The sequence below is a fragment of the Oryzias latipes genome, chromosome 16 (assembly GCF_002234675.1).
Source record: "Oryzias latipes chromosome 16, ASM223467v1".
Taxonomy (NCBI): Eukaryota; Metazoa; Chordata; class Actinopteri; order Beloniformes; family Adrianichthyidae; genus Oryzias; species Oryzias latipes.
This window is the reverse complement of record NC_019874.2, coordinates 29,860,531-29,881,287: the sequence shown is the minus strand read 5'-3', so window position 1 is coordinate 29,881,287 and position 20,757 is coordinate 29,860,531. Positions and strand designations below refer to the sequence as shown.

General features: G+C 42.8%; 1 protein-coding gene across 1 annotated transcript in view; it reads left to right on the top strand.

Annotated features, from left to right (window-relative positions):
• Window positions 1-1,089: 1,089 nt before the first annotated feature.
• Window positions 1,090-20,757, top strand: part of LOC110016721 (ubiquitin-conjugating enzyme E2 E2) — a 138,203-nt gene continuing 118,535 nt past the window's right edge. The window contains exons 1-3 of the mRNA XM_023964624.1: window positions 1,090-1,139; window positions 2,002-2,130; window positions 3,203-3,307. The gene's annotated coding sequence lies outside the window, so the exon portion shown is untranslated. The remainder of the gene's footprint in view (window positions 1,140-2,001; window positions 2,131-3,202; window positions 3,308-20,757) is intronic.

Here is a 20,757-nt window from a genome sequence, read left to right as displayed (position 1 = left end):
CGTGAGCAGCACTGGCAGGCTGAATAACATTTTTTTAATAAAATATTACTTATTTTTGCGGCTCATTTTCCTATCTGGAAGTAAGACGACTCGATCTCTGAGGCTCCGCCTTTCTCTCCTTGTGGTTGCCGCCTATTTCACGACATCATCCTTGAGCCGGCCTCGGCGGCGTGTCTGCGTTTCGCCCCACGAAAACAGACGACATCTGAACTTTTGCAAAGACGGATGTGCAGATTGTGCACGGAAAATAAAAGCGTTTGGCCGATCACCGCTGGCTCCGCAAAGAAAGTGGGCGTGTGTGTTAGCCTGGGGGCGGGGCTGGCAGCACAGACTCTTCCTGGAAGGGGCGGTTCCCCACTTATTGACGTCACAATGTGAGAACCCAATGTAATGTATTAATTCAGTAGGTTGCAGGTTTTATATTTATCATCTCTTTTTCATGTTTAGACCAAACCTTCACACATTTCAACACAGTCATACCAGTATTTTAAATGTTGTCAGTACTAAACAATAAACTCACACTTTCTTTTAAGGCGACTATAAATGTCATAAGGTATCTTCACAATATGAAATGTGTGATACTAGGATTATTTTCATTATTTTATTCTATTACCTCTGTAGAAACACAGGAATGTGGTCGACTCAGTTTTTTTCTCTGACAGTTAAACTGAAAAAATGTCTCTCTAAGCTGGCTTGGTGGGATCAGTCCACTTGTAACCAGGCTTTTCTGTTCCACTTGTCATATTAAGTGGGCTGGTAAACTGTCAAGCATAATTTCAGGAAATAAGATGAAACGCACTAAGAAAGAGGTGCTGGAATAACAGTTGTTACCAGAATGTAATAGTTTGGTTACTGGTGCACATTGTATAGAGTTTTTTTTCCCACAGATAATGAACATTTTTCTGTTTGGTCTGTAATGTCCATCAAATAAACCGTGAGGGACAGAATCTAAAAAGAAAAAACAACAGGATACCACATCGGATGTCACCCCCCCCCCCCCCATCTTTTTATATAAAAATCTGCAGATGGAGAAAAACATTTGACACTTCTATTCCCATCCGTTGGCGGTTGCCATAGCAACACTAGGTGACACAGTGAGTCATGATCTACATAGGTCTGACGTGTAGTCCTGTCTGTAGGTATGTGGTAATTATTGACATGTTTCCTGTTTTCCTGACTCTGTCCAGAAAGATGAGTAACTGTTGCGCTCTGAGGAGATGTCTGTCATGGTTTTACGAATGCGTCTGAGTTTAGTTGGAATCCAGATGATGCTTTGATTCTCTGTGATGAGGACTGTCCTTTGTCTTATGCTGTAGTAGTCGGGTAGGTTCAGGCGTCCCCATGACCCCGTAACAAGCAGGTTTAGAAGATCAATGACTTTTTCTCTTTACATATGTCTGTTTCAACAGACTAGATGCCCAAATTGTAATTGCTGAAAGCAGAGAGACAAAAACATCGATTTTCAGCTTTTAACGGTTACTTTAAAATATTTATTTTGATTCATGATTTAGTTAAATTAATGAGCCATATTTCCTGCTTGGCTTATTAGTTTTCAATTTCATATTTGTGTTCCTGATAAGTGTGTCTTGTCCTGTTTTTCACAGAGCGACCAGCCATCAGACTGATGCTATTGTTGGCTCGGTATAGAAATTTTAACTTGCATTGGTAAATATTTGTTTTTCTCAGACATAAAGGTCTCTGGCTCTGTCATTAGTCTCTGATTTCTGTTTTTTTTTATTACATTGCCTTTTTAAAATTTAAACGGACGAAATAGCAACAATTCTATAGTAATTCCTCCATTTTTCTTAAAAAAAACAATGTTATACCATATTGTTATTAATTATTAAATGTTATACCATATTGTCTCTCAAATACATGTAAAAAAAACAATATGTACGGCATTTATCATGTTAAAATATGTTCTGCCTCTTCGGGTATTAAAATAAATTTACTTAACAGTAATTAAATAGCTTAGGAAAATCGATCAATTTGCTTTTTCAGTTGCTGTGATGCAATTCGGAAGGTGGACACGGGAGGGCGCTAATCAGCGGTTGGACCGCGGGTTCGACGAAGACAAAGCAAGAAGAAACCGCGTCCGGCTTTGTGTGGGTCCTATTTTTCAAACTAGAGGTTCGTAAATGCGCATTTAAATCATTAAATGATTTTTTGGAAAATTATTCATTTTTGTATTTTATGTACACAAAATGACCTTTAATCATTTAAAATCAGAATAGTGTTAAGTAATGGCTTTTGACTCAATGCTAGTTGTTGCTAATGCTAACGCCCGAGAGATTGTAATTTTAAAAAGCTAAATTGATTCAGGGCTGTGGATTTATTTAAATATATTATTTTATTATTTAAAAAAAAACATTTTATTACTTTATTAATTAGTTTAGTTGAAGTAATTTAGTGTTAAAACAAACTGTAAGATGACTTAACCTAACTTTGTTTAGCTAGCCTAGTGCTACAAAATGCATTGTATTTGTTTTATTTACTTAAAAAAAATGTTTTATTTACTTGAAAATAGAATTTATAACGAAGTGTGATTTATTCATCTTTATTGTACTGAGTTTTTAAGATAAATACAAACATATTATAATGGATTCATTTATAGATAAATACACAGATGAATGTTAATATAAATAAAAGGCTTTTTTAAATCTTTTTTTTGCCTCTGCCAGTTTTTTAGATATGTAGTCATATTGTCAGTAATTTATACATATAACGTATTTTCTATTTCCTAAACTTTTCTCTTCACAATATTTATGACTTTTTATTCTTTTTTTTCTCACCTCTTCTCACTCACAAGTGCTGTTACTTTCTTAACTAATCTAATTATTTGCATTTTAGGTGTTTCTGTTATTGAAGCCAAATGTCAACATTCTGTTAAACTAGTGTAGCCGTACCTCCGCAGGTGCGTGCCACGACGGCAGAAACGAGAGCGAAGACAATAAAGGAAAGGTCCAAGGCCTTTTATTTTGATATTGCCCGACCAAAGCAGCGGCACTGCAACCAGAAGAAAATGGTGGTAGAGGAATTGCAAAGACTTTGGTTTTGTTTGATGGACTAAAGTAACTCAGAATGAGTTCAGGTCCGTTTATACCTGACACAGAAAAAGGGATGGTGTTGCATCTGCAACTAGAAGTCATGCCGTGATTCCTCCAGCAGCTCAGCATGTGTTCCCCCTTTGTTTCTTTATCAGACTAGCTTTACACACCAAGAGGACAGAAGATCAGCCGGCCGCTCTTAACTTCCAAGCACTTGGACCAAAGTGGATCTGACTGCATTGGCGTCTCAGAAAAGAACTGTAAGTTTCCCTCTAAAACCTTTTTAAACACGTCTGGCATCACCTCTGAGTGTGCAATGATGTCTGTGAGAAGAAGAGGGCAGTGACAAAGAGCACTTCCAGCATTTGTGTGTTTCTGTAAGCGATGGATCCTGAACTCTGACCTGTTAGGATGGTATCTGTCTGCATGAGTTTCTCCCAGAGGTCTAGTTATCCTTATGCCTCCTGGAAGAAAGGTCTTCAGTAAAACCTGCCAGGTATTTAATGCCTTATTTTCTTAACATTATATAGTGGAGTAAAGATGTAATTTGCTCTTAAACCCATTTCAAGACCCATGTCGTATTATAAATTAACAGGAGGTAGTGTTGAAGACACTACAAGATCTCAGTGGGTCAGAGGGTGTTACGTTGCTTCTAAATGAATTTTGGACGCAGATTCAGTTTCAGGAATCGAGCGGCCCATTATTCACACTGTGAAAATGGCTTTGCAGAACAAAACCCGGGGGGTATTTTTGCAACAACAAGCACAAATCCAGAGTATAAGAGATCAATTTTCCCCCAGCAGTACTTCTTCATTCTTTTTTTTTTTCCAGCACTGAATGTTCAGACGTGATTAAGCGTCTGGCGGCCGACACCAGCATTCATATATTCGCTCCTGGTGCTTATAGTGTCTTTATGATCTGCTCCTAAACTCTCTTGGCTGGTCAACAAAGAGAGCCTTTGTAACCCCGCTGAAAATATGTTTGCTGTATTTTCCAGCTGAGAGAAGAGAAGCAGCAGAAAATGAATACCAGAGTCTGGCCTGTGCTGCACCTTTGTTTCCCCCCAGAAAAGCCCCATTTTCTGCTCTTTTATTTATCCAGAGTGACTGAGAATCCTGTCTTTTGTTGTAAAAGTATGTTTTTCTGTAGATGCATTTTATTTAGATTGCATAGATTTGTGTTGGGAAAATGGATCGAAGACCCACCCCGATCATCTTTTGATCTATTCCCAGAAAGCAATTATGATTTCAGCCCAAATCAAATAACATGACTTTTTCTAGGAGATAGTTTCTGCACGGCGGCAGAAGTTTATCAGAAATTCACACATACTGTCACGCATAGCTGACAGTTCTCTGTTTACATGCTCTCCCACTAGCTTACAGCTCTCACACCCCAACCTAACATGACTGGCGAGCTTTTACTTAGAAGAAAAATAAGAGTTGTTTTTAATCTGATGCTTGGATTATGTTGTGACTTCCTCTCTGTTTGCATTTGATATAATATACGTTTTTAAAATAACACCTATGGTTTTTCTTTGTAAAATTATGGAATAAATTAGTTGGTAGTTTTGTTTATTTTATTTTTTTTTTAAAGATTTTGTTCTCTGTGTTTGTGATTTCAAACTTGGAGCATCAAACCAAATGCTGTTGCTGCTAAAACTGCTCTGCCAAGTACCTTCTAGTAATTGTCTGTGTGAGATGCTCAAGCTAGCGGTAGCTCACAAATCCTCTGCTGCTTCGATATACAAACATTTTTACAGCTATTTGTGAAATGTTTTTGTTAAATATATTCCTTCATTTGTAATTTTTGTTAAAGAACATAAAAGCAGGGGGTCAATTTAAATCAAAAAGTGAATTTGGTATAAAAAAAAATCAGATTTCCTTTTTTGGCGAATCGTCCAGCTTTAATTTAAGAGAAGAAATATTCAGAAAATAAAATTTTGAGCATAGTTCTCGTTATGTATGTTCTCCATTATGAGTAAAATTTCACAAGAATGCGTTAAAAACACCAAAAAAATGCCAATTTCATCACAAAAGGTCTTTAAGTGTGACAAAATGATGTCAAAACTTTTGTCAGTGCGGTTTTCTGCCATCACTTTATGCCCGAACATCACTTTATTTTTACATTAGTGTCTATGAAATCCGTTAAATGCATTTACCCCACCTATGATTTTGCTTCACTGGGAATTCTACTTGTATATTCTTTTATATTTATTCCCACAAGGCCTCTGCCATAAATTAAATAAAAGACATAAACTCAAGGTTATTTACTGAGAGCCTCCAAAGAGTTTCATCGACGCCTGTAATGCACAGAAAGAATGTGCACCTTGTCACAGGATGACACCCAAAGCTCAATAAATCCCACCACTGCCACTGCACCACAAGATTAATGGAAACCCCCTCCATCAGAGCGTCCTGCTCTCCAAACCCTGCTGGGCCACCAGCAGCTGCTATCAAGGTTACGCACAGCCCTGCATTTTGTGATGGATCAGCATGCTTTCTTTTCCATCATTAGATCCCTGAACTCCTGTAAGCGGAGCAGAAGATGGCCCAATCTACAAAGACCAGGTCTGAAGAATTACACGCCCGTAGACGGAGCCCAGAGTTGGCTGCCCCACAACAATCACAAAGGAAGAAAGAAAAACGCTTTTTTTCCAGTTACAGTTTAATTAATATCATGCCAGAATTTAAAAATGAGCTGCTTTAATAATATAATAAATAATGTCTTCATGTTAAATATCCCCTTGGTAGCAGAACAAGCTCAGGGTGAGAAGCAGCTACACTTCCACCCTTATTTATTTAATGTCTGTCCTTCCACCGTTCCATTTGATCAGGAACGACTGCAAAAACGTGAAAACCTAGGGGGGCTGCCATAAATCTGCCCCTTATTTTCGTTCTTTTGTTTTTCATTTTTTATTTTCCGGTCGCACAACAATATCGGAGGCGCAGCTCGGAGTCTGTGCTGCGCTGGGAGCTGGAATTATCATATTGTCTTGTTAACTTTCAGCAGACAGATTCAACAAAGCCAAATCCCCGAAAGGCCAAATCTGAACTCATGGAAACAGAAACACACAGAACTTTGAATAAAGTGACAAAAAGAAAATGCTAATTTGACATCATGAGTAACTGAGACGTTCTAACAGGCTTTGGGGCGAGCTTTATGTGAGTTTTTTTTATTTTTACTGTCACTGAGAGGAGATTTCTGCCCAACCAAAGTCCCCACAAGAATTGACTTGGTTTTTATTTTAGATTATACTAAAGATCTTTTTTCTTTGAAACGTATTAAACGTGTATGAAATTTTTTACTTTACTTCCTAATTGAGGAGAATATTTAATATGTGGGGTTTCATTCAGAACATATAGAACTGTGGCTGTTAAATTCAAAGCTGTGTGAAATTATCTTAACTAAAGGAAAACATTTTTTTGGATGTAAGAACTATGTGAATATGAATTTTACAAAAATATTAAATAATGTGTTTATTACTTCTTATAGTACATGTCTACACATTCACAACAAATTAGGGCTCCACGATCTGAGGAAAACGAAAAAAAAAAACAAATAGCAAAACAACTAAATATATAATTTCCATTTCACTGCAACCGTTTCATTTAAAAAAGAGTTAACGTGTCTTAAATTATTCTCCAAATGACCCTCGTCTACATATTCGGCTAACATAAAAGGGCTCCTTACGATTGGTCAACGACGTGAAGGCGTCCATCCGATTGGTCAAATGGATTTATTTGATTCGTTAAATACTTCAAGCTGCCATAAGTTTGTTTTAGCACATTTAACGTGACCATTTATGGCAATTTTCGGCGACTTTAGCGATAGGAGTATTGCACAGCTTGATATCGCCATAACGATAAATTTGTGATTTATTGTGCAGGCCTACATCAAATGTAATATATTTTATACTTGGCATAAGGTGACGCATTCTTCAGTACCATGTCACATCATTTCCAAATATGTTTGTGATCCAACCTGTAGTTAAAGTGGCAGCGTCTTCAAAAAGGAATTGGACCAGTACGTTTTTATTCTAACCTGCTCTCATATGATAAATCCTTTATCACAAAACGTTGTTTTTAGCAACTTGTTTACATTTAAGTCTTCATCACGGGCACTTATATGGGGGTTGATGTCTAGGTTCATGGTGGGTCGTAGAGAGGAACGGCTACAGCTTAACGGGGGCCCCGGTGTGTCTCGCAGTTCCCTTGAGGCTCGTACGGCCACCTTACAGGATGTCATGGAAAGAAAAAAATGTAAACGAATGTCTGTATTTAGTTAATACAGACGACTCAGATCCTTTTTTGTCTTAGATTTTTGGTTGCTGATGTGCCGCCATTTTATTTTTAACTTTGTAAATGTGAACAAAGTTGAGTTCTTCATCTGACAGTAGTTTGATCACAAAGCTTAAGAGTTTTTGGGCTTTTGGGACCACCAACCTCTACTGTTGGCAGTGATCAGAGAGGCTGTGGACCTTGGTGGGGGCACTGATGTGGGTCTCTTCAGTCCAACCCTCTGAAAGTGGGTGTCAGACCTTCGAATTATTGTTCCATCGCCGAAGAACAGTAAATCTGTAAAGCTAGAGCTTCCAGCCCACAGCTCAGAGACGTCATGAAGAGCCAGCCTCTAGAAGGCTGTTCGACCCAGTGAGTCACAACTTGCTACTCAAAGTGAAGCTCAAAGTTGCCGCTTGTTGTCTGGCTGTGAGCGACAGACTCCAAACTGCTTTGGGGGGCGAGTGACATGACTGAAAAATGATTTAGCAGTTCTGTGGTGTGAGGAAGCAAAAACAAACAAAAACCAAAAAAATGAAGCTACTTCCTACAGGAAAGGGGAAAAGCTGTGAAGTTCTTTAAAAAAAATAAATCAAAGGGATTTCATTTAAAACTAGTTTAAAGCTAATTTCAAACTACATCTGCCTTAAGTATTGATAGGTGTAGATGTTCTTAGCGTAGGTCTAGATCCAAAGGAAGAAGCTATAAAGTTTAGGACTTCCTGAGCTACAAGTTCAAAACACGAGAAGGTAGTTTAGGTCCTCTGGGGTTTGTTCAGGCCAAACCGGCTTTTAGCCGCTCTTTTCTGCTGACAGGTGGAGATGGAGATATCGCCAGCTTAGCGTGCAGGTGAGGAAAAAGCTGTAGAGAAATATGAGGCAATGACAGTGTTTTAATATTCAAAACAGATCCGTCTTAAAGGGATTTGTAAGTGCAGAACTGGGATTTTGAATGTTCTGACCCATGCAGAATATTTTGGACGGAGCAAATGATAAGCGACAACCAGGGAATAGTAGTGGAGCTCAAATGGAAACACTTGTCCTCCCAGTACCTGCTGCATCCTCCTGTTGCTTTCTGACGATTTATCAACTGTCATGAGACAAAGACTCCCTGAAAGTGCAGACGAAGAGCAGAGTACTGCTCATTAACTTGCCTTTCCGTGTAATCGTGCTGCAGCGTGTGCTTCCCTTCAGAGACATGAAGTCATGCTTGTGAATCACGTAAAATGCTACTAGTGTGGTGATGTTGTACAGGTGGAAATAGACTACTATTTATGCATGAAAAGCTTTTGATTTGAACCAAACAGATGCGCAGACTCTTTACCTTGGAAGAGTCCGCTAATGTTTGGAGCTGTGTGCAACAGTCCAGTGAAGCAGTGGGACAGGAAAGAAATGGAGGAGCCAGAAAATCCTAATAACTTGAATCAAATATGATGCATTCAAAGGCCTCCTCACATTGGAAATAATGGCTTTGCCAGGTCCATATGCTGCAGTGCAAGTCCAGTTTCGTAGGTTAGAGACCCACTCTGATGGAAATGCTGCTTTTGGTGTTTTTAACATGTTCTTGCTGAATGTTTCTGATGATGGACATATATACAAACAAGCTCAAAATTGCATTTCTGAGTATTTCTTTGTTTTTAAATCGCTGTGAATGAGAAGCAGACAAAATAAATGCAGTTTGAAAAAAATAAGATCGTATTTGTGATGTAAAAAATACGCTGGGCGGGGCTGCAAGCTCCCTGCTCTGCTCCATTCCCATGCATCCACTTACAGACAAATAGACCCACGTTCGTCTTTGTTTTCCTCGTCTGAGCTGGAACCTGGATCTAAACTGTACGGCTGCGTGGCTCCAACATTGCTCGCCGTTTTTGTTGCACCGCTAACGTTAGGTTTGGGGATGTGAGGGGCTGTAAGCTAGCGGGACAGCATGTAAACTCTAAAGATCTCATCAACGGGGAAGGGGGCGGGGTTATTGGGCACCAACAGTCCAGTCCACTACCCACAGGTACATTTCTAATAAACTCCTGCCACTCTGCAGAAACTATGTACTAGAAAACGGCACATGTTTTATGGTTTTGGCTAAAAACAGCATAATCTTGATTAAATAACCACCAGGAACCCTATAGATCAAAAGATGATCGGAGTGGGTCTGTGCGAAAATACTGAAAATTGTGACTATGCACTAATATTTTTCACATAGACAGACGAGCACTAAAAAAAGAGTAAAACGTATAAACAATACAACAGCTTAAAGAAGTTTCTGCTAAAGTCAAGGTGAAATTTAAAAAGTCAAGAAGATCTTTTTTTATTAGGATCTGCAGCAAAAGCAACAGCAGGAAACCCTGTTCTTCTCGCCTCCTGTAAGGTGATGAACGCAGCACTTTTACCGGAGCCTTATCTGCAGCAGCACTAACACACACTCTTCTGCTCTATCTCTCAACATATAACCTGAGAAATGTGACAGCGCTGGTAGACCTGACTGAGTCTCTGCCTTTATCACGCTCACCATAGATAATGTTTCAACTCAGCCGGGGCTTTGGGGTTCATTCCTGTTTCATCTGAGGAACGTGTCACCAAAAGCCGAATATATGAGCTCCCGGTGTATCCTGCAAAGACAGAAAAGTCGTAAAGATAGTTGCAGCAATCCCCCCTCAGCCCTCATCTCACAAACAAGAGCTGACGGCGCTCAGGCTTATTTATTTATCGGACAAGAGAAAGTGAAAACACATCCTTTTGCATACAGATTGTAAAGTCACTCACCAAAGAGCCACATCTGTGATAATCTAAATCAAAATGTGGCGATGCAGTCAATGCATTTCAAGCTTGGTTTATTTTCATGTCACGGCAGTGCAATACTAAAAAAAAAAAAATCCGCTTAAACTGATTTTAGATTCCTTTCTGTGGTTAGGAAAACAGCTATCAGACAGAAGAGGGAAGGAAAAAAAAAGCAAGGAAAAAGATCAGGTCTGTTTCACTTTATGATAAATTGCCACTTTATTAGACACATTCTGTTCTGGGAGCTTCATCACATTTACTGATATGTGAAACACAATCCCTGTGAATATCTATCCGACTTTGCTTCATCAGTTTGTTTATCTGGAGGTGTCAGCGCGCAGCAGTAGCTCCTGCCGGCTCCTTTATTTACTCACTTCCACTGTTTACCACCAGCCTGCTTTTGGCTGCTCATTGAGCTGCTCTGATGGAGAACGCATGAGCAGCAGGTTTTCCCTGTCAGGGCAGCAATCCCAGGTCTGATCTCTAAACCCTGCAGAAGGCCCTTTAGTTGTTTGAGGCATGGATTGCAGTTAGTAAAAAAAATAAAGGTGGACTTTTTCTGTTTTAGCTTAGCATGCATTTCTGAAAGCTGACTCCCTCAGGAGTTGTTATCCTTTTTTGGGCAAAAGCCTCCAACTATTTAAAGCATGTTACACTCACAGCAACTTCTGCAGATGGTAAACTGAATCATAAATGTATTTTAGAGGATGATAATGCAATACTTAGTTTAAGTCTGTAGCAGTTCGGTTTGCATACTTCTGCCAAAAGCTGAAACCAGGGAGGCTTTGGCTGCTCTGATTGGTCACTTTTAATGGTCTGATCAGACACCATCAACCTTTCCACAAAAGCTCCAAAACTGAAGAAGTATTTCTTGGATGCAAAGCATGTTTATGTCCCAGTGTGCATGATGACTCATGGATATCCTTAATCATTTGCGAGGAACTGCATGTCTTCTTGTTCCATATTCATAAATCACCTCTTGTGTTTTTCCTTTTAGCCCTCTATGCAGCAGCTCCACGTGTACCCTTCTTCCTACGTTCATCTCCCTCTGTTTCAGAAATACAGAGTATGTCATCTGATACCTTTTTAGCTTTGTCTACCCACGGTCCAACTACCTTGGTTTGCTCATGTCCAATCATGACTATTCTCACCATACTCAAATCCTTGACATCTTTTCTTCAGCATAAGTCTCAAGAAATAAGTGATCTCACCATTGTCTCATAAATGCTGCATTCGTTGTCAATCTTACGTCTAGGGGTGTCGATTATTACTTAAGTAAGGGGCCATGGATTCACAGATCAAGTCATGATTATTATATTGTCATATATTATGTGTGAATGGTTGTTAGGTGATTGTCTTTGGATTATTTAACAACAAATCCTGAAAATGTTCTCCATCCTCGAAGTTTAGTGGACTACAGTTCCAGTAGATTGATGACTAGAAGACAGTAAATAAAGACGCAAAAACACCTCGATAGAACTGGAACAACTAGAAAAGACTCACAGTCCTTTTATTTGAACTGACTGCAGTGTTTCCAACAGAAAACACGTTTTACAAACTGGCTTTAGTTGAAAAACCAAAAATCTAACGTTAACGGTGCAACAAAATTGGCAATATTGAAGCTATCCAACTGTACAGTTCTGATCCAGATTCCAGCTCAGAAGAGGAAAACAAAGACGTTTGTGGATCCGTTTGATTGACAGTGGATGCATCAGAATGGAGCAGACCAGGGAGCTTGTGGCCCACCGGTTGTTGCAGCTGTGCCACTGCAACAGCATTTTTTCGTCTGCTCCTGATTCACAATGATTTGAATAAAGAAATACTCAGAAATGCCACTTTGAGTGTCATGATTTCACAAGGATGAGGAACCCAGATGCTGCAACCCAGAAGGAAGACAGGTAAGTGGAGGATGAGAATGGATTTATTGTTTGCTCCAGATGTGAAGATGGCTGGTTTGAGGAGTGTCCAGGTTAGACGTGGCTGTGGCGTGGCTGGAGGGTCTTGAAGCGGTTAGCGGCTGCCGAGAGTTTCCGTGCTCCTGAGGCGTAGAATGGAAGGTCCGTGCTGCCGTCACTCGTGAGCGGTAGGATCCTGAGACAGGGAGCAAAGAATTAGTTAGAGCCAGAGACTTGGAACAAAGCTGTAACGAGGCTAGAACCAGAGCAGTCACCATAAGGGGTAACAAACTGGCGTCGAGTAGTGGCGTTGATCTCCTTTTGAATCCACAGAAGATGATGAGGAGAGTGATGGCAGCTGGTGGCAATCAGGAACATTAGGGCAGAGCTGGAGGGGGGAGGAGACCGCCAGGCACCGTGACAGTACCCCCCCCTCAACGACCGCCTCCAGGCGGTCCGGGACGCCGATCCGGGTGGGCACGGAAAAAGTCAGCAAGGAGGGCACGGTCCAGGATCAGGGAACGGGAGACCCAAGAGCGTTCCTCCGGACCGTAACCCTCCCAATCCACGAGGAACTGGTGGCCGCGACCCCGGCGGCGGACATCCAAAATCCGACTGACCGTATAAGCCGGGGCACCATCGATGAGCCGGGCGGGTGGAGGGGAGGCGGATGGCGGGCAAAGCGCGCTGTCAACGACAGGCTTGACCTGAGAGACATGAAAGGTGGGATGGACTTTGAGAGCCGCTGGGAGGCGGAGGCGGACACAGGTGGGATTGATGACCTTTTCCACAGTATAGGGACCGATGAAGCGGGGGGCGAGCTTGCGGGAGGTGGCCTGAAGAGGAATATTACGGGATGACAACCAGACTTTCTGACCAGGGTGATATGTAGGACCCACCACACGATGACGGTTGGCCGTACGGCGATTGGTCTCCTTAGTCTGGAGCAGAGCAGCCTTGGTCTGATGCCAGATGCTCTGGCATCGGCGGAGATGGTCCTGAACAGAGGGGACAGCGAGGTCTAACTCGTGGGAAGGAAACAGCGGAGGCGGGAACCCCAGAGCAGCCTCGAACGGGGACAGGCCTGTGGCAGAAGAGGGGTGAGTGTTGTGCGCATATTCGGCCCAAACCAGATACCTGGACCAGTCAGAGGAGTTCCGGTCGGCGAGACAACGCAGTGATGTTTCGAGCTCCTGGTTAGCTCTTTCAGCTTGGCCGTTAGATTGGGGATGATAGCCTGAGGACAGGCTGACTGTGGCCCCCAAGGCCCCACAGAAAGCCTTCCAAACCTGGGAGACAAACTGGGGGCCCCGATCCGAGACAATGTCCACAGGAATACCATGGTGACGGAATACATGCTGGACCAGGATCTCCGTGGTTTCGGTGGCCGTGGGCAACTGTGGGAGCGGGATGAAAAGGACAAATTTAGAGAAGCGGTCTATGACGGTGAGGACGACCGTGTTTCCCTGAGAAGGAGGGAGACCGGTTACAAAGTCCAGGGCAATGTGGGACCAAGGACGCCCGGGAGTGGACAGCGGATGGAGGAGACCAGACGGTGGTGAGTTGGAGGTCTTGGAGCGGGCGCAGGTGGTACAGGCAGCCACATACTCCTTAACGTCCTTAGTCATGGAGGGCCAGAAAAAACGCCGACGGAGGAGGCAGAGAGTCCTGGTGACCCCGCCGTGACAGGCAAGACGTGAGGCGTGGGCCCACGTGATGACGTCGGACCTGAGAGATCGGGGTACATAAAGTGTTCCGTCAGGAGGTTCTGGGTGATTGGGTTCCTCACCTTGAGCTTGCATCACTTTATTCTCAATGTCCCAGGTAACGTTTCCAACGATGCAGGTGGAGGGAATGATGGGGTTCGTGGTGCCGTCCTGGTCATCAGAGGAGCAGTACTTCCGTGAGAGGGCGTCGGGCTTAATATTGCGGCTTCCTGGTCTGTAGGTTATGGTGAAATTGAAACGGTCAAAGAACAGGCACCAGCGGGCTTGACGGGAATTCAGTCTCTTGGCGGAGCGAAGATATGAAAGGTTCCTGTGATCAGTCCAGACAATAAATGGATGAACCGCACCCTCCAGCCAGTGACGCCATTCTTCCAATGCTAATTTAATAGCGAGAAGTTCACGGTTGCCCACATCATAGTTGCGCTCAGCAGGGGTCAGTTTCTTAGAAAAGAAAGCGCAGGGCTTCAATTTGTTGGAGGACTCTTCCCGCTGAGATAATACTGCCCCGACGCCTGAGTCGGAGGCGTCAACCTCGACCACGAATTGTCTAGCTGGGTCGGGTTGTATTAGTATGGGGCTGTAACGAAGAGGTTCTTGAGAGTGTCAAAAGCTTTTTGGGCATCCGAGTTCCATTGGTAGGCCCGAACAGTGGAAGTGAGTCGCGTGAGGGGAGCCGCGATGGAGCTGTAATTTCTAATAAACCGCCTATAGAAATTAGCGAACCCTAAAAATTGCTGAAGTTTCTTACGCGTGGTAGGGGGTTCCCACTTGGAGACAGCCTCGATTTTAGCGGGGTCGGGTCGAATGCTACCTGCCTCGAAGATGTACCCTAAGAAGGGGACGACGGTGGAATGAAACAGACATTTTTCGGCTTTGACAAAAAGCTGATTTTCAGACAATCGTTGGAGTACCTGACGAACGTGGTTTCTGTGCTGATCAGGATGTTTAGAGTAGATCAGTATGTCGTCAAGGTAGACAAAAACGAAGCGGTCGATAAAGTCCCGTAGAACGTCGTTTATGAGGCGCTGGAACACGGCAGGAGCGTTTGTTAACCCGAATGGCATGACGAGATACTCATAATGACCGAGAGGAGTTTTGAAAGCGGTTTTCCATTCATCACCCTCCTTGACCCGTACGAGATGATAAGCATTTCGTAGGTCAAGCTTGGAAAAGATACGGGCCTCCTGAATCGAGTCAAAGACAGAGCTGATGAGCGGAAGGGAATACTTGTCTTTTACCGTGATCTGATTTAGTTCTCGATAATCTACGCACGGTCGGAGTGTTTTGTCCTTCTTCTCGACAAAAAAAAACCCTGCACCGACAGGGGAGGAAGAAGGACGAATGTGCCCCGAGGAAAGTGCCTCTTGAATGTAAACCTCCATAGCGGCTTTCTCGGGGCCAGAGAGATTGAACAGCCTACTTTTAGGGAGAGGAGCGCCGTCCAATAAAGTGATTGAACAGTCGTAAGGCCGGTGGGGAGGTAAGGCACCAGCCTTAACTTTGCTGAAAACGGTGTGAAGATCGTGGTAGCAACTAGGCACGTTAGACAGATCGATCTCCTCAGGAGATTTAACGGAGGCAGAATTAGCGGGTGGAACAGCGGATTGCAAACAGTTAGCGAGGCAGAACTCGCTCCAACCAATAATACGACGATGGACCCAATCAAATTGCGGGTTGTGGTGACGAAGCCAAGAGTACCCCAGAATAATGGGGTTCTGGGGGGTTTGAGTTACGAAGAACCGGGCGAGTTCTCTATGATTACCAGAAGTAATTAATAACACCGGTTCCGTACGGTGAGTAATCACCGAAAGGTGTTGACCCCCCAACCCAGCGGCTCTAATAGGGGAAGGAAGGGACTCTGTAGGCAGGGACAGGCGAGTAACTAGGCTGTGATCTATAAGATTCTGTTCAGCGCCGGAGTCAATCAAAGCGTGGAGATCCAGAGTTTCAGAAATATGACTTAACTTGACAGGAATGCGGAGAAAATCTTTAGAAGATGACAAGACTTGACCCGCCCGCGGCCTGTCCTCTAGCGGGGGGTTTTGGAGTTTAAACGCAGGCTACATTGGTGTACCTGGTGTCCTGGTTTTCCGCAGTAAAAGCATGCCCCTTCGATCCGGCGTCGCTGCCTCTCCTCTGCGGAAAGCTTGGAGTGTCCAATCTGCATGGGCTCGTCGGTCTGACTGCGAGAGGTTTCAGACTGGGTTATAGGAGAAATGTGTCCGCCGTACCTTGTGGTGGATTAGCAGGACTTCTGCGTGGAGGCTGAGGTCTTTCATGCTGTCGTTCACGTAAGCGGGTGTCCGAACGGAGAGCCGCCGTGACGAGCTCCTCAAAAGAGTGGGTTTCTGGTTGCGAACACAGGTGGTCCTTAATGACTTCATTTAAAGACTGATAGAAGACCCCTCTCAATGCTGGATCCGTCCAGCCGGCTTCCACCGCCAGGATTCTGAAGTCTATGACGTGGTCGCTCACTGAGCGACTTCGCTGCTTAAGAGCCAGAAGCTTTCGTGAGGCTTCCTCCCGCTTACGGGGTTGGTCAAAAACCAGCCTGAATTCATTAATGAAGTGCTCGTACGATAGGTGGGTGACAGGATTGGCGGCCAGGAAAGCCTGAGCCCACTGCAGCGCTTTATTGCGGAGTGAGTTTATGATCAGGGTAATCTTGCTGAGGTCGGAGTCATAATACCTCGGGGCTTGCTGGAACAGGAGACTACATTGCAGCAGGAACCCTCCACAAGCTTCGACGTCGCCGAAGAATGGTTCCGGCTGCAGTCGGTAGTTTTCAGGTGACGGACCGGAAGCGGAAACTGCGGCGATGCTGGAAGCGGGAGGTGATGGTGCGGGGGTAGCCCCCTGGACAGTTAAATTCATCAAAGTTTGCGTTAGACCATCCAGGCGCCGAAAAAGTTCCTGTTGGGCAGAGGATACTTGCGACAGAGCGTCGGCTTGGCGGCCCAGGGCGATGCCTTGCTGGCTGACGGCAAAACGAAGTCCCTCTGGATCAGCTGGGTCCGGAAGTTGGCCAGTTTGTTCTGTCATGATTTCACAAGGATGAGGAACCCAGATGCTGCAACCCAGAAGGAAGACAGGTAAGTGGAGGATGAGAATGGATTTATTGTTTGCTCCAGATGTGAAGATGGCTGGTTTGAGGAGTGTCCAGGTTAGACGTGGCTGTGGCGTGGCTGGAGGGTCTTGAAGCGGTTAGCGGCTGCCGAGAGTTTCCGTGCTCCTGAGGCGTAGAATGGAAGGTCCGTGCTGCCGTCACTCGTGAGCGGTAGGATCCTGAGACAGGGAGCAAAGAATTAGTTAGAGCCAGAGACTTGGAACAAAGCTGTAACGAGGCTAGAACCAGAGCAGTCACCATAAGGGGTAACAAACTGGCGTTGAGTAGTGGCGTTGATCTCCTTTTGAATCCACAGAAGATGATGAGGAGAGTGATGGCAGCTGGTGGCAATCAGGAACATTAGGGCAGAGCTGGAGGGGGGAGGAGACCGCCAGGCACCGTGACATTGAGCTTAATTTTTCTCAAAACATGTCCTCCGTGATGAGGAAAATGCCACAAGAACATGTTAAAAACCCAATTTTCCATGGAGTGGGTCTTCTAAAGTGTGAGTGGTGATGATGCTAACATCAACATATAAACATATACAGTATCCTCTGTAAACAAACACCTGAGTTCATTATAGTTTCAGGATGCTGCAGCTCCTGCGTCGTCGCCCTCCAGATTTAAGCGAACACAAAGGAGGGACGAACAGGTTCATTTCTCAGCATTGCCTCACAGTGTGGGCATGCTGCACCGAGGAAGACTTTCAAAAGACAGTCCTTAAAGACAGGGCAGATAGCCCAGCCCATTACAAGGCCTCTAGAATTACATTTGTTCTCAGATCCAGTGGGAGAGCCAATACCTCGTGCTCCTAGAGATGGAAACAATTTAGCCTAGGGCCGGCTAATTCTCTAGGCCAATACACCAACTGACAGCAAAGGTACAAACCTTTTTTACAACAGAAAAATGATCCCACTCAGTGATTTTTCGACATAACTCACAAGTTATTCCCTCAGGCTCCAAGCAGACTCAAAACATCTGGATGTTTAACCTCTGCTGCAGCTCATGAGCGTGTTTTAACCTCTGCGCGTTTTCTTATGCTGGCAAAGTGCTGCACTCTGTCTTTTTAAACAAAGCATTCAGCATTTTTACTAAAGAATGAAGGTTAAAAATAAGAACTCAAAGCAGTTGGATACCACATTTCCAAAAGAGCAGAACACATTTTATTAAGTTAGATTAGCTGTTTTGTGATTGTGCATACATGCTCTCAGTGATATCATCTGTTGTTGGTTAAAAATGAATGAATTCATTCCACACAGGCCCTAAGCTCTTAACAGAAAGTAATGTAAAACAGTCTCCCTGGAGCTTATCAAAGTCACAAATGTACATGTTACAAAGCAAAACAATAAGGTTGTTTCAGGTTTAAGACCACATCAGAGGAAATTTGGGGGAAATTTGCAAACGTAGCAGCAGACTTGATCCCTCTTTAAATGTGTGTGTTATTAAACTAATAAATCTTACAGCCTGCAACAGTCAGCTCACATAAGGTCTAGGATGCCATTAGGAAATGATGATGACAGAATTTATGATGTGCTGAACTGTAAAGAGAGATTCCTTTGGATATTTCAAATAATTTAAGCTTTGCACAGTATCTCCTCCCGACACAGTTGCCTCTGGTGAGACATTTTTCCGCTTTAAAGCTGATCTGCTAAGACTGCCCAGACTGCAAGCAATGCCAGCTGAACGTGATCAGACATGGAAGACCTTGCTTTTGGATTTGCTGAGGCCCAATACTATCTGTACATGGCATATTAACTGTTTCTATGGAGTTCATTTCTCGTCCAACGCCTGAAGCCACATTCATATCTATTTTTCCATACTTGCACTCCAGCAATCAAGAACAAATCCGAATTGGAATGCCAAGATATTACAGCAAAATTTCAGAACATCTTGTTAAATGAAGAAAAACAAACATTTAATTTACCTGTATGTTGTTTAGATTTGGTGCAATATGTGGAATGACCTTCTTATTGCAGCTGATTCTGGCATCCTCACCATTTTTACCCCCCTCAAGCCTTTGATACCATTTCTCATTCCATCCTCCTCCAAAGGCTGTCCACCCTCGGCATCACCTCCATCCCCCTCCGTTGGTTCCGATCCTACCTCTTAGGCCACACCCATTTCATTCAGCTTAAATCATTTAAATCTCAGCCTTCTTCTGTTCCTTCTGTTGTGCCACAAGGTTCTGTCCTTGGTCCTCTTCTTTTCATTACTTACCTCCTACCCCTTGGAAATATTTTCCGTGAATTTAATATAAAGCTTCACTGTTTCGCAGATGACACCCAGCTCTATGTATCTAGCAAACTTGACTCTTCTCTTCCACCTTTCTCCCTCCCCTCCTGTCTATTAAACTTTCTGAAGAGTCTAGGTGTCATCCTGGATAGTTCATTATCTTTTCAGTCTCATATCAATAAAATTACTTGGTCTGCCCATTTTTACTTGCTTTATATTAATCGCCTGCGCCCCCCCTTCACCGTCCAGCTGCTCGGCTCCCAAACTCTGGAATTCCTGACCTCTGTTACATGGACTCCTTACCCGCTTTCAGATCTATAAACTCAAAACTCATCTGTTTAAATCTGCCTTTTCATTCTGATTCACTTTTGATTTTCTATCTGTTAATGAATATTTTTGAACTTCCTGACCTTTATTTTTACAGTGTCCCTGAGTTTCCTTGAAAGGCGCTTTTAAATCAAATGGATTGTTATTATTATCATTAAACCGGCTGATTTGGTTTGAGATGATGCTTATCCAACTGCCTCAGTACCAAACAGCATCGATGCTACACCAGCAGATGTGCCAGAGTACTTTGTAGATTTTCGAGTTGGACTCTGGTACTTTTTGGATGTTAGTGATGAGTTTTTGATATCTTGGGAAAAATTCGAGCCAGGTCAAAAGATCAAGTTTAATCGGTTTCTCCAGATTTTTTTGTACGCTTGCCTGTTGACAACATTCAGCATTTTCGCACTGTAAATATTTGTAATATGGCCAACAGAAATTAAAAACATCCACCACCTATTGATGGGTTTAAAGTCTTTAAATCATTCAAAAAAATGTTTCCAAAGGAGAAAAGTTTTATCTTAGGGAAGCACCGAATAAATTTAGTAAAGCAAATGTTCATTTTCTTTTATTATTCCAGTAGCCTTTCCAGTAAGTGTGGTAGTGTTTTTCATTCAGGCCTTTGTCTAAATGTTTCTTCACATCCTTCTGCAGAGCTGTTTGTGTTTTCAAAAATAAAAATCATAATCCAAATAATAAAATAGAGTTTTTACATTTGTTCTCTTAATTATTCTCGCTTTTTTCGGTAGTTTAAGGGGCAGAAAGGATGTTTTGACAAACAGCAGTTTTCAAAGCAAATGTCTCAGATCCTTGAATTCCAGCATTAATGTCTAAAAATACATAGATTTTTATATTTATTTTTAAAATAATGTGTAGGTTTTCTGATGAGCTTAAGTGCAGAATATACTTTTTATTTTTTTCATAGTATTAGCATCTTTTTGAGGTTGATCCTCATATCCTTTTTGTTACAGTAGCTTAAACACTTTGCTCTCCTTTTGGTTTCACTTCCTAAATTTAACTGCAAGCCATTAAAAAGAGGACAAGTTGAAGGATGAGTTGCAGATGTTAGAGGATTTTCATCCAGGTCAAAACTTTATGTTTTAAATATTATGAGACTTTGGTAAGACTGTGGGTAGCCGCTGAAGTGTGCACATAGGGTGCATTACAGTCACATTTGCTTTTAGACCTTCAAGAAACAAGAAAGTGATGAGTGCAATTTCCTGCCAGCCTCATGAAAGCTGCATGACTCCAGTTTAAAGTTCTTTTAAAACTGGACCACTTGAAGATTTAAGCACAATGTCACCCATCAAGCCAATTACACTGTTTGATCCTAAGATTAAATGCTGAATGATTTTCCCACACATGAAATGAGTGT